Here is an 18,527-nt window from a genome sequence, read left to right on the forward strand (position 1 = left end):
TCCTTCTGTCGCAGCTGCTCTCAAGGCCTTTTTCAGGTATCTGTGATAATGGCAAAATTTAAATCTTTAAATTTTGCCATTACTGCTCGGATAGTAAGGTGATGCACGGATGTGTTTAATTCCACAGTTAGTCAGAAATTATTCAAACAACTGTCCTATGAATTGCCTGCCATTATCTGTTACTACCTCTATTGGATAACCAAATCATGCAAAGATGTTCATCAGCTCTCTAATAACTGTGGCTGAAGATATGTCTGATACAACTACCACCTCAGGGTAAGAGGTATAATAGTCTGTGAGAATCAATATGTATTCATTCTGAATGGGACCTACCAGATCAATGCCCAATTTTGTCCAAGGCCTTGGTGGTAATTCAAGTGGTTGGAGAGGTTGATCCTCCTACAATGGCTGATTCAACACACAAGTGGAACAATTCCTGACTAGTCTTTCAACATCACTGTCCATGTTGGGCCAGTAAAATTTCCTTCTCAGGTACTGTTTTGTACGAACCACACCCTGATGTGTCTCATGTGCTATTTTCAATGCTTGTCTGATTTTTGTTTTCTGTAACACAATCCTCTGTCCTCTTAAAAGCAGTCCATCATATGTAGATAACTCCAACCTACACCAGTGGTATGGCTGAAGTTCTTCTGGAATTGGATTAGGCCATTGTCCTTTTTCCAATATGGACATCAACAATTTCAATGTGTCATCTTCGTTTGTGGCTTGCTTAAGTTCCTCAAATGTCAGTGCATGCAGTTCATAAGTGCTGATTGAAAGCACTCTATCAACATAGGTGTCTACATAACCAGTGTCTTCTGTGTCTGGTAAAGGAAGACGTGACAATGAGTCTGCGACACTGGTTTTCCCTACTATGTGTTCAATTTTGTAATCATATGGCCGTAATCTCAATCCAAGTCTTTGTATCCTGGGTGGTAACAATGTTGCCTTTTTGGGATTGAACATGTAAATGAGGGGTTTATGATCTGTTTGAAGTGTGAACTTGCCTCCCCATAAATATGTCCTAAAATGTTCCACTGCCCAAACACAACCCAAGGCTTCATGCTCTATTTGCGAGTAATGCCTTTCTGTTGGGGTAAGTGAGCGACTTGCATATGCCACTGGCTTCTTCTGGTCTTTGTAGCAATACTGCTCCAAGTCCTACAGGACTCGCGTCACTGATCACTACTGGTGACGCATCTAGTTTGAAGTATGCCAGACACGGTTCAGTTACAAGTGCTCTTTTCAACTCGGCAAAGGCTTTCTCAGTTTCCGATCTCCATTCCCACTTCTGTCCTTTCCTCGTTAGTTTTCTAAGGGGTTCTGATATATCTGCATAATTAGGAATTAATTTAATCAAAAATCCACAAGTGCCTAAGAACAAGTGCAGAAGCGCAACATTCTCAGGTCTCGGTGCACTGCAAACAGCTGCCACCTTTTTCGGGTCTGGTTTTATTCCTTCTGCAGTGACCAAATGTCCCAGTATCTCGATCTCTTTCAGGCCAAATATACACTTATCTTTATTTAAAGTTAAGCCTCTGTCTTGGAATCTTTGGAATACTTGCCTGAGCCTCTGTTCTAGTTGTTCTTCATTTTCCGCATTTACTACAACATCATACATATACCATAAAACACCTGGCATTTCACACAACATTGAGTCCATAGCCTTCTGATAGGCCTCTGGGGCACTAGACAAGCCAAAAGCAACTACTCTGAAATGGTAACAACCCCTGTGTGTGGTGAAGGTAGTAAGGTGTCTTGATCCCAGGGCCAACTTAACTTGCCAGAATCCTTTTCGAACATCTAACTTTGCAAAAACTTTGGCTCCTTGCACTGCTTGCAATATGCTGCCAACCATTGGTACTGGATGTCTCTCTCTGATAACTGCTTTATTCACTTCTCGCAGATCCACAAACAGTCTCACTTCCTTGGTGTCTTTTTTAGGTATTATCAGAATATTTGAGATTCTGCACCTTCATTCACGTCTTTAATAATTCCATCATCCAACATTTTATCTAACTCTTGATTAACAGCTTCTATCATTGGATAGGGTATTTGTCTCAGACTTTGAGCTACTGGTGAAACTTTCTCATCTACTGTAACCTTGTGACTGTAACCCCTTGATCTGTCCTAAGCCTTTAAAGAGTGACTCATATTCCTGTGCTAACCGCTTAAACCTCTCTGAAGACTGGTCAACCGCATTGACAGTGTCTCCTACATTCAGAATCTTCAGATCAAAACATGCTTTTCTTCTCAACAACACTTCTATATTTCCTTCAACTACAAAGACTTTGTCCTTTATTACATTTTTCTGCCATTTCAGCTGTGCCTCGAAGTAGCCAACACACTTAAGTGGACTCATATGTGCATAGGCATAATTTTTCTTCTTAGTCTGCTGAGGCTTAGTTCTGTGTGCAAACACTTTCTTGAAAAGTTCTACTCCAATGAAGTTTATTTGACTTCCTGTATCTATCACCATTTTTATCTCTTGGCCATTTATTTGAACAGTTCTTTACCTTCAGGGTCAGTGGAATTAACAAATTCATCTGTGTCTGAAGAAGGTTCTTGAACTGCTCGCAGTTTTGTCCCTTCCTTATTTGTATTAAATTTATTTTCCTGATGAGAAGCGTCTCTTTCTACACACTCGTGCATAATGTCCTGTTTTCTTACAGTGTAGACATTTTGCTGTTCACGCTCCGCATTCATCTGCTTTGTGCGTTGTTAGTCCGCACCTGTAACATGTAATGTCAGCCGTCCCCTGTTCTTCTATTTCTCTAGCATGACTGCGCCCTGCTGCTCGGCTTTTGTTTGTAAAGTATGAGCGAGCGCCCCGTTCAGTGTCACTTTGTCACTGTGGTCAGAAAGCATTCTTGATTCTGCTTGAGCTGCTTCATGAATTCTAGCGACTGTAAGAGCAATTTCTAAAGTCAGCCCTTCCTCCTGCAGCAATTTATAGTCTCTTATGTGCACATTTTTCCACAAGTTGATCTCTTAGCATGTCAGTTTCCAATACTCCAAAGTCACACGATTTAGCCAGTTCTCTTAGTACAGTCACAAAAACATCAACAGATTCGTCCTGAGTTCTCTGCCTAAATTTATGCCGTTCCAAAACCACATTTCTCCGCGGTGTAAAGTAAGCGTCTAAGGCAGCTACAGTCTGTTCATGTGTACCTTTTTCTACAGGGAGGTTGGCGAAAATCCGCTGCACTGGAGCCCCGATACAGTGCAGTAATGTAGCACGTCTCACGGCATCCTAAGCTTCTGTAGATCCACTGGCTATTTAAAAAAAAAATCTGTACGACTCCATATCTTGTATTCCGTATACAAATCCGGAGCTCCGAGGTTCAGTAGAGGCGGTGGAAAAAGCTGGGCATAAGCAAAGCTTCTTGGTGCGGCTGCCATATCTTCCATGGCGCAAGCTAAACGAAAAGTCCGAAAATTCAAAAGTTCGTTTCTACCAGCAAGAGAACTAAAATCTGCAGTGTTCTGCTCGCTTTGAGTCCGTCAAGCATTCATCTCTCGTCGCCATGTTGTGTGTCTTAATAAAGAGACGTTTTTATATTGTTTTAACTATTTTATTAACTACACAGATATATTCCTGCCTTCTACTCTCTCGTTCTGTTGTCTGGCGATGTCTACTTACTATACTTCATTTAGCATGACTTCTTGTTGTAGTTGAGCTCAAAGCTGGAGATGATCTCCATATTCTATATTCCATATTCACATATTCTATGTTAGGGATATGTCTTTTTTTCATGGGGAAAACTAGCCCGAGCAAATGTAAAGTTTAGAGCAGCGCTCAATAAAAATGATCAGAAACCGAAAGCACTTCTTATGTGGATCAGTATATTTACTGTATATTATTATAGTATATTATTAGTTCAAATAATTTAGGATTTAACAGAACTAAAAGAGGTACATTTAAAACAGCAGCGCAACTCTGCAACACGTTGAGTGTGCCTGCATTTAATTGTGTAAACCTGCCTCTCTCTGAACACAAGCAAAGAGTTCTCACTCAACAGAAGATTGCGATGTGAGTACTGTAATATAAAGCACCCGGAGATGCCAGGGATTGAACCCGGGACCTCATACATGCAAAGCATGCGCTCTACCACTGAGCTACATCCCCGATGAAAAAGGTTATGGAACAGACTTAGAGATGTGCAAATGCTCACTGATCACACCACTCATGAAGAATGCCTGCAGTTTCCCACTTTCGCGTTTCTTCTACTACAGAGTAAATTCATAGGAATTAAAAAATAAGGAAGGAAAAATAATCGCATCGAAGCTTCAAGAGACTGGGCACAAATTAATCTGTTATTTTTGCATCCAGTTACATGGGCGACGGTGGTTGATTCCCAGATGGGGGAGTGCTTTTTTTCTACTTCCTTACTCGACTGTCTTTAAAATTCTATTTTATTTGAAAGCTTTTTGCATCTTTTAAGTGCTCTTGATTAAACTATGCATAGAAAAACAGCAGTGCTGATGATTTAACGTAAAAGGGTGAAACGACGCCCCAACCACAGGAATGGTAACAGAAAGGATCGTGTTCTTATTTAATATGTCCTTTTGAGATGTCTTGTCAATGCACACAGGCGGTAGAGCTCAATAATTTACTTTTACTGGTGTTTTTAAACAAAGATGGAACACGTTCTTTCTATACCAGGAAGAAAGGAGCAGACTTTACCTTTAAGAGGCAAAAATGACACCTTATCAAAGCTAATATTAATTAAAATGACATCACAACAAAAGAGTGGAGGCTTGAGTGAATAAAGCCTTGAGTGGAGCCTTGAGCTTTCATTGGACGTCTGTGTCTCCATAACTTTGTAGGTGAGAGAGAGGATTGTGATAATTTGCAGGTGCTTCTCAGAAGTGCGTTGGTAGTACAGGCGCCTTCCAAATAATTGAGTCAGGTTTGAATCCCAGCCAGTGCAAACCCAAATCTTTTCAAGATAATCTGTGGTCCGCTAACACATCTTTTGAAACACTACAACAGGTAACACCCCGTGTGAAACATCATGTGCATCTGTTAAACCTCTCTACCTACCTGTTCCTCAAAGAGACATGACGAGGGTCTAAAGGGACATTTTGAGCCGTAGAAACATTTTATCATTCTGTACTTTCCTGTGCAGTCAGGCCAGTTCCACATTAACTGCGCCCGACAACGGAGGTCGTTTTGAAAACAACGACAGTAAAGGGACACTGCACGTCTGCAGAACATCACGTCCGAGTTTAAGGACAGCAACATCAGAGATTGGAAGCTAGGGAGTTTCAGGTCTGTGTTTTTATTATAGGTTCAAGAAAATCTGAATACCTTTTCAAGAAGTATTTCAGAATCCCACTCAAATCCAATACGAATGCCGCATAGATCTGCATTGTACAATTAGTATACTGTTTGTCCATTGAATCAAACACGCCTTATGAAGCATTTCTAAAACAGGGGAGATTGTTATGGAATGCGTCTTCCTGTAAAAATAAAATGCCTTCAAGGGCACTATAAGCAGATGTGCTCTACAGAAAAACTATAGCCAGAGATGTCAAAGAGGTTGAGATTTCACCACGTGAGAGAAAGCATCTCAGAAAACGAAGTTGCGGTCGTTTCCACGCCTTATAAAACCACTAGGTCAAACAACAAGAGCTGAAGAGCCGCTGTTGATAGTAACGCGGCCGAGCGCTCTAAGGAGCTGGCTTAAACCTCCAGCCTCTTCAGGAGCATCTGTTGGAGTCACACTGCTACAGCGTATCTCCTTGTTAAGTATCCCTTTTATTGTTGTTGCTACCTCCAGGCGATGTAAACCAGATTCAGAAAAAAAATAATTTGAACAACATTATTCCCATGTTTACTCAAAGTTGCAGTGGCCAGATGGTAAGGCGTTGGATTCCTAAACTGAAGATTGTGGTTTCAAACCCCACCCATGCCTGTTTCAAAGTCTTCAAAAAAAACTTGCAATGTGGGAGTCTCAATAGTCAGAGAACATAACTGTCGCCAGTGATTAGTATTGCACAATGCAATTTGTGAGAATTCATGGGTTTTTATGCTGCTTGGACTTCTTTCAAGCCTATGAAGTGACCCCCGTTTTATTTTCATTTTCAAACTAAAGAACCGAATAACAAAGAGGTTTCATGTGTGACAGCATTCTGTTGCAAATACCGTTTCCACGATGTATTCAGCGACGGGAATGAAATATTTTAGTGCTGGCTCACATGCGAGGAATTTCAGAAAAACCTGGAAAAGCAACGCTTGCAGTAAATGACTACTTTTAAGCATGTAGTCAGCATGAACAGAACAACGCAATGCTCTGTAAAAACAACCTGAAGCCGCAATTACTCTTTTATCTCGGGCAGTTCATTCCGATACGATGTTTCCGCAGAATAAATGAAATGCCGAACTTGCCGAGCAAGTTTAATACTTGCTTGTGAGCCCTAGATAAATTGGCTGCTGCAATTTCAGCAAGCGGAGTTCTGTTCAGCTGCCTCTAGTACACATTGCTGATTCCTTTTGTGAGGGCACGGGCAATCTTTCAACGATAAGGCTGACGTGCCTGTCGAAATTGTGTTTCCCTTTCACTGTGTTGTATTTGCCCTACTCGTACAACATCAATTGTGATGTCATCATTGCCCATTGGTTTGTGTCTTGTTGTCATTGTGTATTTTACACTACAGGAACTGAAAGTACTGAACTGAAGGTACTGAAGGTAGGAACTGAAAGTACAGACTGCTATAATTATAAAAAAGTTTTTTTTCTACTGTTCTCTTTCCTGATGTATTGGTATTTGAAGGCTATTGGGCAGCAAGGATTTATCTTCCTGAACTCTCTATATAAGATATGGGTCCATGATCATCTTAGTTTAGATGTACCTTTTAAAGGTGGTATTATTCTCCATTGTTCAGCCTTCAGACATACTTGGAAAGTTTTAGGCACAGACATAATCTTTCTTAATCCCTTTTTATCCTGAGGTGATGTCCCAGGTAAGCTTTCCCCCTGGGAATATTCACTGTGCTCTTCAGGCTTTTTTTCTGATTCTACACAGATTTTTTCTCCTTCAAACATGTCACCACTGTCTGTGCTGCCGTGTGCAGCCCATGCATCTTCTGTATCTCCTGATGAACTTCTGAGCTCTGTGTTGCCTTCCAAACTATGTCCCTCACTTTGACTTGAAATATGGACTATAGATTGTGTACTGTCATCTGGTTTTGAATCCTTACCAATACTCACCTCCTTCTGCGCCCTAAGCACTTGGATTCTTACTTTTTTTCTATCTTCATGCCAAATCACTGATAACCATTTCCTGTTGCTGCAGCAATCCTCTCCAAGGACTCTGTTTGACAGTGTTGACCACATATTGTCATGCCACCTAATTTTTTTTTCTATCTTAGAAAACTTCAGAAATTCTTTGATCTCACTCCCTACTCCACCAGCCCTTGACCACAGGTCTGGCATCCTACTCCTCTGTCCTCCTTTAACATGTGGCATTGCCAACAATCTGAAAAATAGGGAACACATCTGAATGAAGTGGAAACATAATTGAAATTCAACACCCACTGGATGTTAATAGTGTAGGAGTGCAACAGATGTACAAGTCCATTAAATATTTTTATTTCTGTGTTTAATTTTTGAGGGACCCTATATTTTGATATAGCATCAATCACAAAACAGCATTCTGTCAATGTCACGACCACCAGCCCGGGGAGATCAACTCACAAAAGAACTAACCAGTACCAGCAGCGGGTTAATAATAACATGTGTTAATCCACCAGCACATGCTCTACTGTGCGGCAAGCAGCATTGTTTTAACCATTCAAACCCGCTTCCCGCTACTCGGTATTGAGTCTTCTCTTTGAGAGCTCTACCTCGCGTTTACTCTGAATCTCGCTTACTGGTTACTGAACTCCCTTTTGCCTCTGGACCTTGGACCTCACCTTCCGATTTGGATTGTTTGCTTCTCTCTGTACTTCAAGTATTTCGATCTACCTTTCACCTAACAATCTCACCTGACGTTCTGGATTGTTCACCTGTCTCAATAACTACTTGCTCCTGCATCTGCATAGGATCTGCATACCTTTTCACTGAGGATTTCTGACAGTCAAAGCCACATAAAAAAAACTAGAAAAGAAGTATGTGTTTCTTTAAAAAAATACCCCCAAATTGTTTTTGTTTTTTAAAAGTCAACATATCTGGGTTGTGTTTGCAAGATTTTTAAAAATTCCAAAGTTTGTGTGGGTATGATTGTAAAAAATCAAATCATAACTGAAGAAGTCTCCATGGTCAAAACATTGTGTTTTCTTCTTCTCTTTTCAGCATGGAATAAACCTATTACTTGTTCCTTGGAGATTACCATGTGCCAATAAGATATGATCACTGTATTGACCATATACAATTTCTTGCATTAGGAATTCCTATTTTGCATACCCCAGCTTGCTCTCCTTGAGATACACATACAGGGAGAGTAGCTGGGGGTCAGAGCGCAGGGTCAGCCATTTATACGGCACCCCTGGAGCAGTTGGGGTTAAGGGCCTTGTTCAGGAGCCCAATGGAGTAGGATTCCTCTGCCGACCGTGGGATGTAAACCAGCAACCTTCCAGCCACAGGTGCAGATCCTTAGCCACAGAGCCACCGCTCTGCCAAATGTGCCAATTCTTTAGAAAGAAGTCCAAAAGAATGCAAATTTACTTTTTTAAAATAGCTGTTGTAAATAACATCAGTGGCTATGGAAGAGTACATACAAGCACAGAGACAAGTTAATAAACTTGGAATGACTACTTACAGCTCTGGAAAGACCGAAGATATTGTTTCCGGTTGTTAAGGAACAAGTAATAGGTTTATTCCATGCTGAAAAAAAGAAGAGAGAAAACAATGTTTCGGCCATGGAGCCTTCTTCAGGTGTGAGAGAGAGAAGGCAGTAGGCAAAGGTAATGTAGTGGGAGAACAAAGGCTGGGAGGGAGGAGGGGTGAGAGGCGGGAGCAGGGGACAGAAAGAGAGGCCAATCAAGAGGTGTGAAGTCAGAAAAGGTGTTGAGAGGTGTGAAATGAAACTTCCAATGAATGGAGAAAAACTTAGTAGAATAGTAGTCTGTTGTTTAGAGAAGGGGGAAGGTGTGATCCTAGCTGCAGGATAAGTTTGGTTTCGGTAGTCTTTCTAATGTATGAGTTCAGAAAACCATCTTTGAGAACACAGACGGAGAGATTAGAGTGGTCATGGCCATCAGAGGTGAAATGAGAAACAATGGTTTTTGGAGAGATCTTCAATCTTCACAGCCCTGACATGTTCTCTGAAGCGGTCTCCAAGTCTCCTTCCTGTTTCTCCAATATAGAGAGAAACTGGGCATTTACTGCAAGAGATACAGTAAATAAGGTTGCTGGAGGTACAAGATGCCATCTGGGTGATCCAGAATTGTCCTGAGGGGCCTTGAATGAGTGTGGTGTTGGATGTGTACTTGCAGGCGATACAGCGAGCTCTGTTGCAGGGGAAAATACCTGGTGTGGATGGTTGCTGAGAGCGGTCAAGGGAGGTGTGAACACGAAGGTTGCGCAGATTAGGTGATTGGCGATATGAGATGATGGGGCGGTCAGAAAAGAGGGCCCCAATGGAGGGATCATCCTGTAGGATGGAAAAGTTGTCGTTAACAGTCCTGCATATAGGAAGTGTGTTAGGGAAGCACCAAAGGAATGCGGTTGTTACGGTGGGAGTTCCTGATTGGGTTGATGGTCCGAGGGGTGTTTTTGGCTCGGGCAAGGGCCCTGTCAATAACACTGCTGGGGTATCCTCTGTTGATGAAAAAGGAGTACATTTTGAGGGTTTGGTTCTGGGAGTCGACGTCGTCACTGCATATTTGTTGTAGCCGAAGGAACTGTGAAAAAGGGAGAGAATTTTTAGTATGTTTGGGGTGAAATGAGCTATACAAGAGATAGCTGTGTGAATCCGTGGGTTTGTAATAAACAGAAGTGGAGAGTCTGGGGTAGTTGATGGAGAAGTTGATGTCCAGAAACGGAAGAGTAGTGGAAGATATGTTAATTATATATTCGAGGGACAGGTGGAAGTTGGTGAAATGGTGCAGGAAGCACTTAAGTTGATTGTTGGAGCATGTGGCGGCACTGACGCAGTCATCAATATATCGCTTGTAGAGGTCAGGGACATAGCCAGTGTAGGAAGCGAAGAAGCGTTCTTCTACCCAGCCAACAAAGATATTGGCATAGCTGGGTCCCATTCTGGTGCCCATGGCAACTCCACTCACCTGTTGGTAAAAAAGATTATTGAAGGAGAATGTGTTCAGTGTGAGAACCAGTGTTTCTGGTTGTTGTCCTTTAATTGATCTAATTTAATTGCACTAATTTCCCCCCCTCCCACTCATCAGCTTTTGGATGAGAGATTCTGACCACTATATAAGATCAGAAGCAGTAGAAGAAACGGGCTTCTTTTCTGCTTATTTAACACACTCCTAATGCAAACAACACATTAAGAGTACAACGGAAAGGTTGCACCAAATGGGATCAAGCAATTTAAAACATATGTTCAGGGTACAGGAAAATTGTTATAGAGATGAATGGTATTCATGAAACAAATAATGTTGCAAAAAACTTTGCCAAAAGTCACAACCCATTTAACATTCATTAGACAGGTTGAATCAGTTGGATATCTCTTAGGTTCTAAATGCACTCAACGGCTGTATAATGCAAGCTCAAGAGTCAAAAGAACAGTAGTGAACTACAGTTCTTACAATAATAAATAGCCATTTGATCTTGTGAATGATCTATCATACACCCTTGAAATGATGTTACAGATTTGGAAGTTTGCACAGCTTGTAGTCTAACTCCATGAGACACAGACAGGGAGAGAAGCTGGGGGTCAGAGCGGGTCAGCCACTGTGCTCTTGTGCCAAACAGGTCATACAAAGACTGCCATTCCTTATATCTTTCCCTGAACCTGTGTGTCACTTCCTCACCTTCCAGAAGCAAAATATCGAGCTTCCACACACCCTTCCCCACAGTAACAGCCGTTGGAATAAAAATTGTACATGACAGCAGACAATGGTCAGAGAAAAAAAAACAGGGGTTAGGCCTGTGGTCTTGCAAGTAAAATCACGTATCAAAACAAAATGCGTGAGGCTTGGGTCCCATTAGACTAGTCCCATGTGAAACCTGCCCTCCCCTGACTATGAAGTTTGAAGCCATCTTTCAGTTTAAAATCTTTACATAATGTTTGCAATAATATTGATGATTTATCAAATTGGACCCGCCTCTCGCCCCTCATTCTGCCTTCTCTTTCTAAAAGAGAATTAAAATCCCCAGCTAAAACCACTGGTTCCCATCCCAATCAATATACTCAGTCCCTGAATTAGGACATATCTGTCATGTGAGCAACTCAGACAATATATATTTAAGAGTTTAAATTAGACATTCATGAAACCCAGATACACCACCAGTGCTCTCCCTGGTTTCATTACAAGGTGCTGACGTACCTCTACCATCTTATTTTTAATTAGAACAGCTATACCGTCAGATTTATTTTCTTTGGACCCACTCCAGATTGATGGGTCCAATGTCCACAGTTCTTCCATATCCTTATAGCAGTTTTAAAGGGTAACCCACACTCCTGTAACAACACAATATCAGCATTTACCTTCCTCACAAATGATAGTATAGTCCTTGCCCTTAACTTGGAGCGAATGCTTCTCACATTTATTGACACAATATTAAGAGCCATACTTAAAGTAGGACCAGGGGAGACTAAAAGCTCTGGCTACAATCATTCAGTAGATGACACCTACCCAACAGGCCTCCCCCCCCCCTTTTGCTTTAATTGTGTCCTCCTCCACCACCCCCACAATCCATAGGATATTTCACCACCTGCCCTCCTTGAGTCTTTGGTTCTAAAGCTTGGTAAGTAAGATCACATATATTAGAGACATCTAAACCCATGGGAGAACCTACTTGAGGACTCGGAAAATGATCTTCCCTCACTCTTCTACTCGGAGTTCAATCATTTTCTAAATCCAATGTCTCTTTTAGACTGCACCCTCTGTTCTGTACATTTCATTTGAGCACTTTCAGCCTCCACAGGTGGCAGGCTATTGGAAGAGCAATGGTCTTCCCAGTTTTGTTCTATTTGCAAAGGAATTTGGACAGTCTTTAAACACATGACCTTCACACTCACAGAGATTACATTTCCTCACGCTTGTACATTCAGTATATGCATGTCCAATTTCCTTGCACTTACCACACACCACCTTTGTACAGGCATCCACAAAGTGACCCATCTCCCCACATCTCCTGCACGGTTTTGGCTGCCCTTGGTAGAACACAAGGCCTCTATTTTCACCTAATTCAATCAAAGAAGGAATGTGTTTAAATCCACCATAACCATTTTTTGTCTTCATGCAATGAAACAGGTACTCTCCATGCACAGTTCCAGATGCCATCATCATCCAAGACTTTCTGAAGCTCACCTTTCACTAAACAATACTTAGACAACCATGTAACAACATCTTCCTTCATCACCATCTCATTAAACATGCAAACAGTCACAGTCCTATTAATTAATAATAATTGCTTACACTTATATAGCGCTTTTCTGGACACTCCACTCAAAGCGCTTTACAGGTAATGGGGACTCCCCTCCACCACCACCAGTGTGCAGCATCCACCTGGATGATGTGATGGCAGCCATACTGTGCCAGAACGCTCACCACACATCAGCTTTCAGTGGGGAGGAGAGCAGAGTAATGTAGCCAATTCATAGAGGGGGATTATTAGGAGGCCGTGATTGGTAAGGGCTAATGGGAAATTTGGCCAGGACGCCGGGGTTACACCCCTACTCTTTTCGAGAAACGCCCTGGGATTTTTAATGACCACAGCGAGTCAGGACCTCGGTTTTAAGTCTCATCCGAAGGACGGCGCCTGTTTACAGTATAGTTTCCCCGTCACTATACTGGGGCATTAGGACCCACACAGACCACAGGGTGAGCACCCCCTGCTGGCCCCACTAACACCTCTTCCAGCAGCAACCTTGGTTTTTCCCAGGAGGTCTCACATCCAGGTACTGACCAGGCTCACACCACATTAGAAAGATCCATCAGCTTCTGCCATTCAAACATTCTAATCAGGCCCACATCTTTTTTTCCTCCTCTATTTTCATCCAAAATTCTTCCAGTAACTTCACCGATTGAAACTAATGTCAAAACCAATTCCCTTCAGCAAAGTGATTAAGCATTTGACATCAAATGCCTTAATCCTTTCTGTAATACCTTCCTTGAAAAGTCCAACCATGAAATATCACCCGAGTGAGCCGAAACCTCACCACCCTTATACACCAAATGTGCGCAAAAGTAACAGCACATGCCGACTCTACAGGCCGCCATGGCCGTTACAAATGTGTCAAAAGCAAACTAAACCTAAACCGAAACCTCATCTGTGCACCAAACCCACCAAAACCCTATTCCCTTAACCAAACCCACCAAAACCTTATTCCCACTTATACAAAAACTCCACTCTCGACTTCTGGGTTCAACCCTTTACATCTCAAACACTGGTTAGAGACTCAGTGTGTCCCAGGCTCAGCGGTTATATAGGACAGGACTCGGCGAGCTGCAGGTGAAACTCGTTGTTCTGCGCTCCCCGTGCGGAATGCGTGTCTCCTCCCTCCAGACTCATCAAACCGCCTTCATACTCTACAGCGGGAAAAAAAACTCCCTTTATTGTCTTCATACAGTACATCCCTCTTAAATCCCAGAAACACAGAAACTCCGGGGCGTTTCTATGAGTCAGTACTGGGTTTCTCTGTTCGAGGTTACAAGCAGAAACAATAAAAGTGCTGAAAGCAGGAAGTTATTTCTGCTCGTAGGCATAAACATGTAAAAAATTATTTTCTGATTCCTCAAACCTAATAAAATCCATGTAAGTCTCCTTTTCGTCCCCAATGCATATAACTGAATATAAACCAGTCAAGTTCAGCTACTTTTCTGATGTATATGAACACTAGTTCTGGCGCAGCTGTTACAACAAAGATACTTAAGAACTTTTTTTTCATACGAGCTCTTGCCGTTTTTAAATTGAATATTTTTTTCATTTCGGTAAATCACACGAAACACCAACAACACTCATTGTAAGCATCTGACCAATCACATTCCTGAATTTTAAACCCATTTAGGATTTATTTTTAACTTTTTTTATTTATTTTTTACAATTTTACACACCTGTTTTAAGTATTCTTGCCATTTTTAGCATATTGTAAGTGGATTTTTTCAAACATTTTATTTTTTAAATCATATCAACCCATTGTAACTTCCCATTGATAATTCCTGAGCTTTATAACTGTGTATTATTTCTTTTTACCTTGTTTTATTTTTTTATTATTTTACAGAGCTTTTTAATATATTGTGAGCATTTTAGTGTCATTTTAAAATAGGACGATCAATGCTCCTGACTTTTAAACCTGTATTTATTCTGACATTATTCTCTCCACCTGCAGATGAGGGAGGTATTTGATTTTAAATTTGTTGATTTGGGGGGAAAATGTACAGTCATTTCCTTGTATGTATCACCAGTGGGAAACTTTTTTTGGATGAATTGCATTTTTGGATGAATTGCAATCTTTACTTCAAGGCCTTCAGGCTGATATAGAAATGACGGGAGATTTAAATGACACATTTGATAAATCGGACAGGAACAGCATAACATTTAAAATGGCAGAACCCTCTAAAGTACTGAAAAAATTCCGGCACATTCATAATAAATACAATTTATTTAATTTAAAGCATAAAATTTGCTTTAAAAAGAAAACCACAATTTGTACAATATCATATTTCAATATCGACATTCAGATGAAGAATTTGACGATTTGAATATCAATAAAGAGTACATCGATTTTGGGACAATGTTTGCATCTGAATAATCCTTCCTCCTGGAAAGAAGGAAAAAAAAAGTTTTGAGTCTCAGTCTTCAGGATCCCCCCCAAAAAACGTGCAAATTTGTTTCCGATGTATTTTGGATAAAGATATAACTCTCATAGAAGATACATTTTATCAGTTGAATGCAGTCGATACTTTCGACTTTTTATATGATGATAGGACCTACATTTAGGGCTCAGTACTGATAACACTGCTGCTATTGATTGAGTAGAAATAATTGATGTACTGGCAGTTTTTTTTCTGAGGCAAGAGGTCCTAGAACACCTCCTATAAAAATGTTAAGATTCAGAGCAAGAAATATTTTTCCACCTCACCTAATGCTATTGCATTAACGAGGCTGGAGTTGGCTTCTTATTCACCAGCTGCTGCTTTGTGTTTTTCGTTCCATCTTAAATGCTACTGCTGTGATGTTATGTCGTCTTTCGCCTGTAGATGGCTCTCTACAGTCATTTTTAAAAATACTTATCCGGATGTATTATTGTACATTTCCTCAGTAAAGGGGAATATGTAAGTAGAGACTGTCCAAATTGCATATTTGTATGAAACACATTTCAGAAACACAACTCACAATAAAACAAACTGGCATGTTATACCACGAGTAAATAAGACAAAGGCAAAACGTAAATTCACTGGCACTTCCTGCATATTTTCCACGACCTTGCCTTCTGATCATAAAAAGTCTCAAACTCTTGCATTTTACAAGAAATTTTAATATAGCAGTTTTAAATGGGACATTTAGAACATGGCATATGAGACTATATGGTTAACTGAGGATGAGCAGAGGGTGATCGAACCTACCTCCTGGTTATAAAAATGTCTAAAAATTCTGACACAGATGTGTGAGAGACAATGGAAAAGACTATCAAAATCCTGAACTTCAGGACATTGTACTGTACCGTTTTTTAAATACAACCCTCTGAACATGGCATGAGAGAATACATTGTCAAATGGTAAATGCAATGTTTGCTATATTTCTAGGGCCCTCCCTCCTGATTTTAAAATCGTCTCATATTTCTGACATCAAGGTGTGAGACACAATATAACAGACTGTCAAAATCCTGAACTTCAGGACATTTTATGATACCATTTTAAAAATATGACCCTCTGAGCATGGCATGTGAGAAAATGGCATGTGAGAATGCATTGGGAAAAGGTGAATGCAATTTCTGCTGAATTGCTATTGCCCTCCCTCCTGATTACAAACTCGTCTCACAATTCTGACACTGAGGTGTGAGACACAATGTAACAGACACTATTAAATTGTGAAGTACAAGAGATTATACTGTTACGTTTTTTTTTTAATATTGACCCTCTGGCATGTGAAGACTTGTAGTCAACAAAATAGCACACATTCTGCCAATTTGCTTTGTCCCTCCTTCCTCGTTACCAAAACATCTTAGTATACCGACACTAAGGTAAATGTCTCTAAATCCAGAAGTTAAGTTGTCAAAGTATATCGGAGTCAACCGATACTGATCAGGTTCTGCTGCTGCTGAGCCCGCAGCCTTCACCATAAGGTCCAATTCCCAAGCCTGTACCCTTCAGAAATTGCAGTATAGAATGAAAAAAACTCTAATAGATATCGGCCACTGTTGGCGATTTTCCTTTAAGAGAGATAGATAATACTTTATTAATCCCGTAGGGAAATTGACAAATGATTCTCCAGAAATTTTCACTTTCACTGAGACCGAGGAGTGTTAAGCTGTACATGAGTCTTTGTGGCTCGGTTGTTAACAAAAAGGGTGGTGGTTTGAACCTTCCCAGGGACGCTATGAGCCTTTTAATGTACACACCCGTCTCTCTTTACCTCCACGGCCGGTCTTGTACCGCAATCAAATACAGAGCCCGCAGGGGGCAGTAGGCTCGCAAATATAGCTCACTGTGTATATAATGAAGAAGCGGAGGTTAGTTTCTCATCTGCATGTTGCAGAGCCTTATGCAACTCGCAACAACAGTTGGGGTTTGATCCCTGCACGGGCTATTAGTTGAAAGACCATTGTAAATGACGTGTAACAGATTTATCCAGCTGGCTTTTATGTTTCATACTAAATTGCTATCTTGAAACCAAAATAATTAGAAATATGGAACACAACTGTTGTTCCCCATGAAGGAAAGCTGTTTTACACTGACGTGACGTGTATTCCTTTTTATTTAATCCAGATTTTAAAAACAACTCCGCCCTATCAAAGGAAAATGTTACACAAAAGTTGGAAAGCACACTCTGAATCCATCTGTATATTTGATTTCCGCAATCCGTTCAAGACTGCCTATGTTAATCGTAAGTGTATAGATGAAACATTTAATATATTGTTCAGTTTAAATCAAAATGCTTTACTACTACAAGAGAGAAGTATAGTATGGAGGATGCGACAAATGTGTGATTTCTTGGAAGAAAACTACTTTTCTTTGCGTTCGAAATTAATTCGAAACAATTGACACACAAACCCTTTGTTCCATTCTCCGCCCACTCTCGGTGTAAACAAGTCCCTCCTGGTCTCTGCTTGAAATGCACTTTCCTGCGTTTGCTTTGGTGTAACTGGCTTCCCCTGCATGGGCGAATGTGAAGAAGATCCTTAGTAAGTCATTGAAGAAAACCGAGAAGAGGTCGGAGTGGCCTCTGTCGTTCATCAACGATCCAGTCAGGCAGTACTCCTCTGTAAAGCGCCGTTCGTTCACATCGATTGGCTTTTTCTTGCCTTCATTCGTGCGAGTAGTAAAAGCAGACGCAACTATTCTGCCGTGACCCGGATTCGAACCGGGGTTGTTGCGGCCACAACGCAAAGTACTGACCACTATACGATCACAGCGAGTTACCGAGACACACGCGGCAGGGTGGAAAGGGCTGTGCTCTCTTCGTGTGACATAATTCGGAAAAGTCCTGACGTTGGATTTCAACTGAGCCCCAGTATACATCGACCCTTCGACACTCTGAGTGACAACTCTCTTGCGTGTTTTCTCATATTTATGTAGTTTGCTTGCATGATGCCGGGAACAGCATGGTTGTTCGCTGCCATATAGTCTAGCGGTTAGGGTTCCTGGTTTTCACCCAGGCGGTTCGACTCGGTTTTGCCTCCTGCTTTCCAAAAGATCAGCACCGTGTACGAAAGAGCCGCATTAAAACTACTCGAACGTGCAAAACGTGCGAGAAGAGGGGGCGCTTGTTTCCAACCGAAACTTCTCGCGTGTGAGACGAGCTGATCATCGCTGTGGGAGGGTTACTCTGGTAGACAGGGCTGACCTTCGGCAATAGGATTTATAGTCTCCAAGATGATATTTGCACTTTCTGGAGAGGCGATTTTCTCCACTTCAGTAGCCCGATTTCGTCGATTGCGTGGAGAGGGCTGTAGAATGTGGCGCCGCCTTTCCTGCTCCTTCCATGACAGGCGTGCTGGTCTCTGGAGAGAGAGCACGGTCCATCAGCGCACTCCAATAAAGGCACTGGAAGCAGCTGAATCGCATTGGCGAAGCTCAGGGCTGGGCCACTGGGCACGTCTTACCACCGTTTCCGTAGTGTAGTGGTTAACACGTTCGCCTCACACGCGAAAGGTCCCCGGTTCGAAACCGGGCGGAAACAGGCATCTTTTGTCGCCAGGCACAAAAGGGGATTGGGGATTCGCCTAGCG

The 18,527-nt window shown here is 41.5% G+C and overlaps 3 non-coding genes across 3 annotated transcripts; 1 reads left to right on the plus strand and 2 right to left on the minus strand.

Moving 5' to 3' along the window:
- Nucleotides 1–4,057: 4,057 nt before the first annotated feature.
- trnaa-ugc (transfer RNA alanine (anticodon UGC)) lies at nucleotides 4,058–4,129 on the minus strand. Its single transcript has one exon. It is a non-coding gene; the product is annotated as a tRNA-Ala (tRNA).
- A 13,510-nt stretch (nucleotides 4,130–17,639) lies between these two features.
- On the minus strand, nucleotides 17,640–17,711 carry trnah-gug (transfer RNA histidin (anticodon GUG)). The gene has a single exon. It is a non-coding gene; the product is annotated as a tRNA-His (tRNA).
- Nucleotides 17,712–18,405: 694 nt separating this feature from the next.
- trnav-cac (transfer RNA valine (anticodon CAC)) lies at nucleotides 18,406–18,478 on the plus strand. The gene has a single exon. It is a non-coding gene; the product is annotated as a tRNA-Val (tRNA).
- The last annotated feature ends 49 nt before the right edge of the window (nucleotides 18,479–18,527 follow it).

Source organism: Lepisosteus platostomus, chromosome 5, assembly GCF_059453375.1.
Source record: "Lepisosteus platostomus isolate fLepPlt1 chromosome 5, fLepPlt1.hap1, whole genome shotgun sequence".
NCBI lineage: Eukaryota > Metazoa > Chordata > Actinopteri > Semionotiformes > Lepisosteidae > Lepisosteus > Lepisosteus platostomus.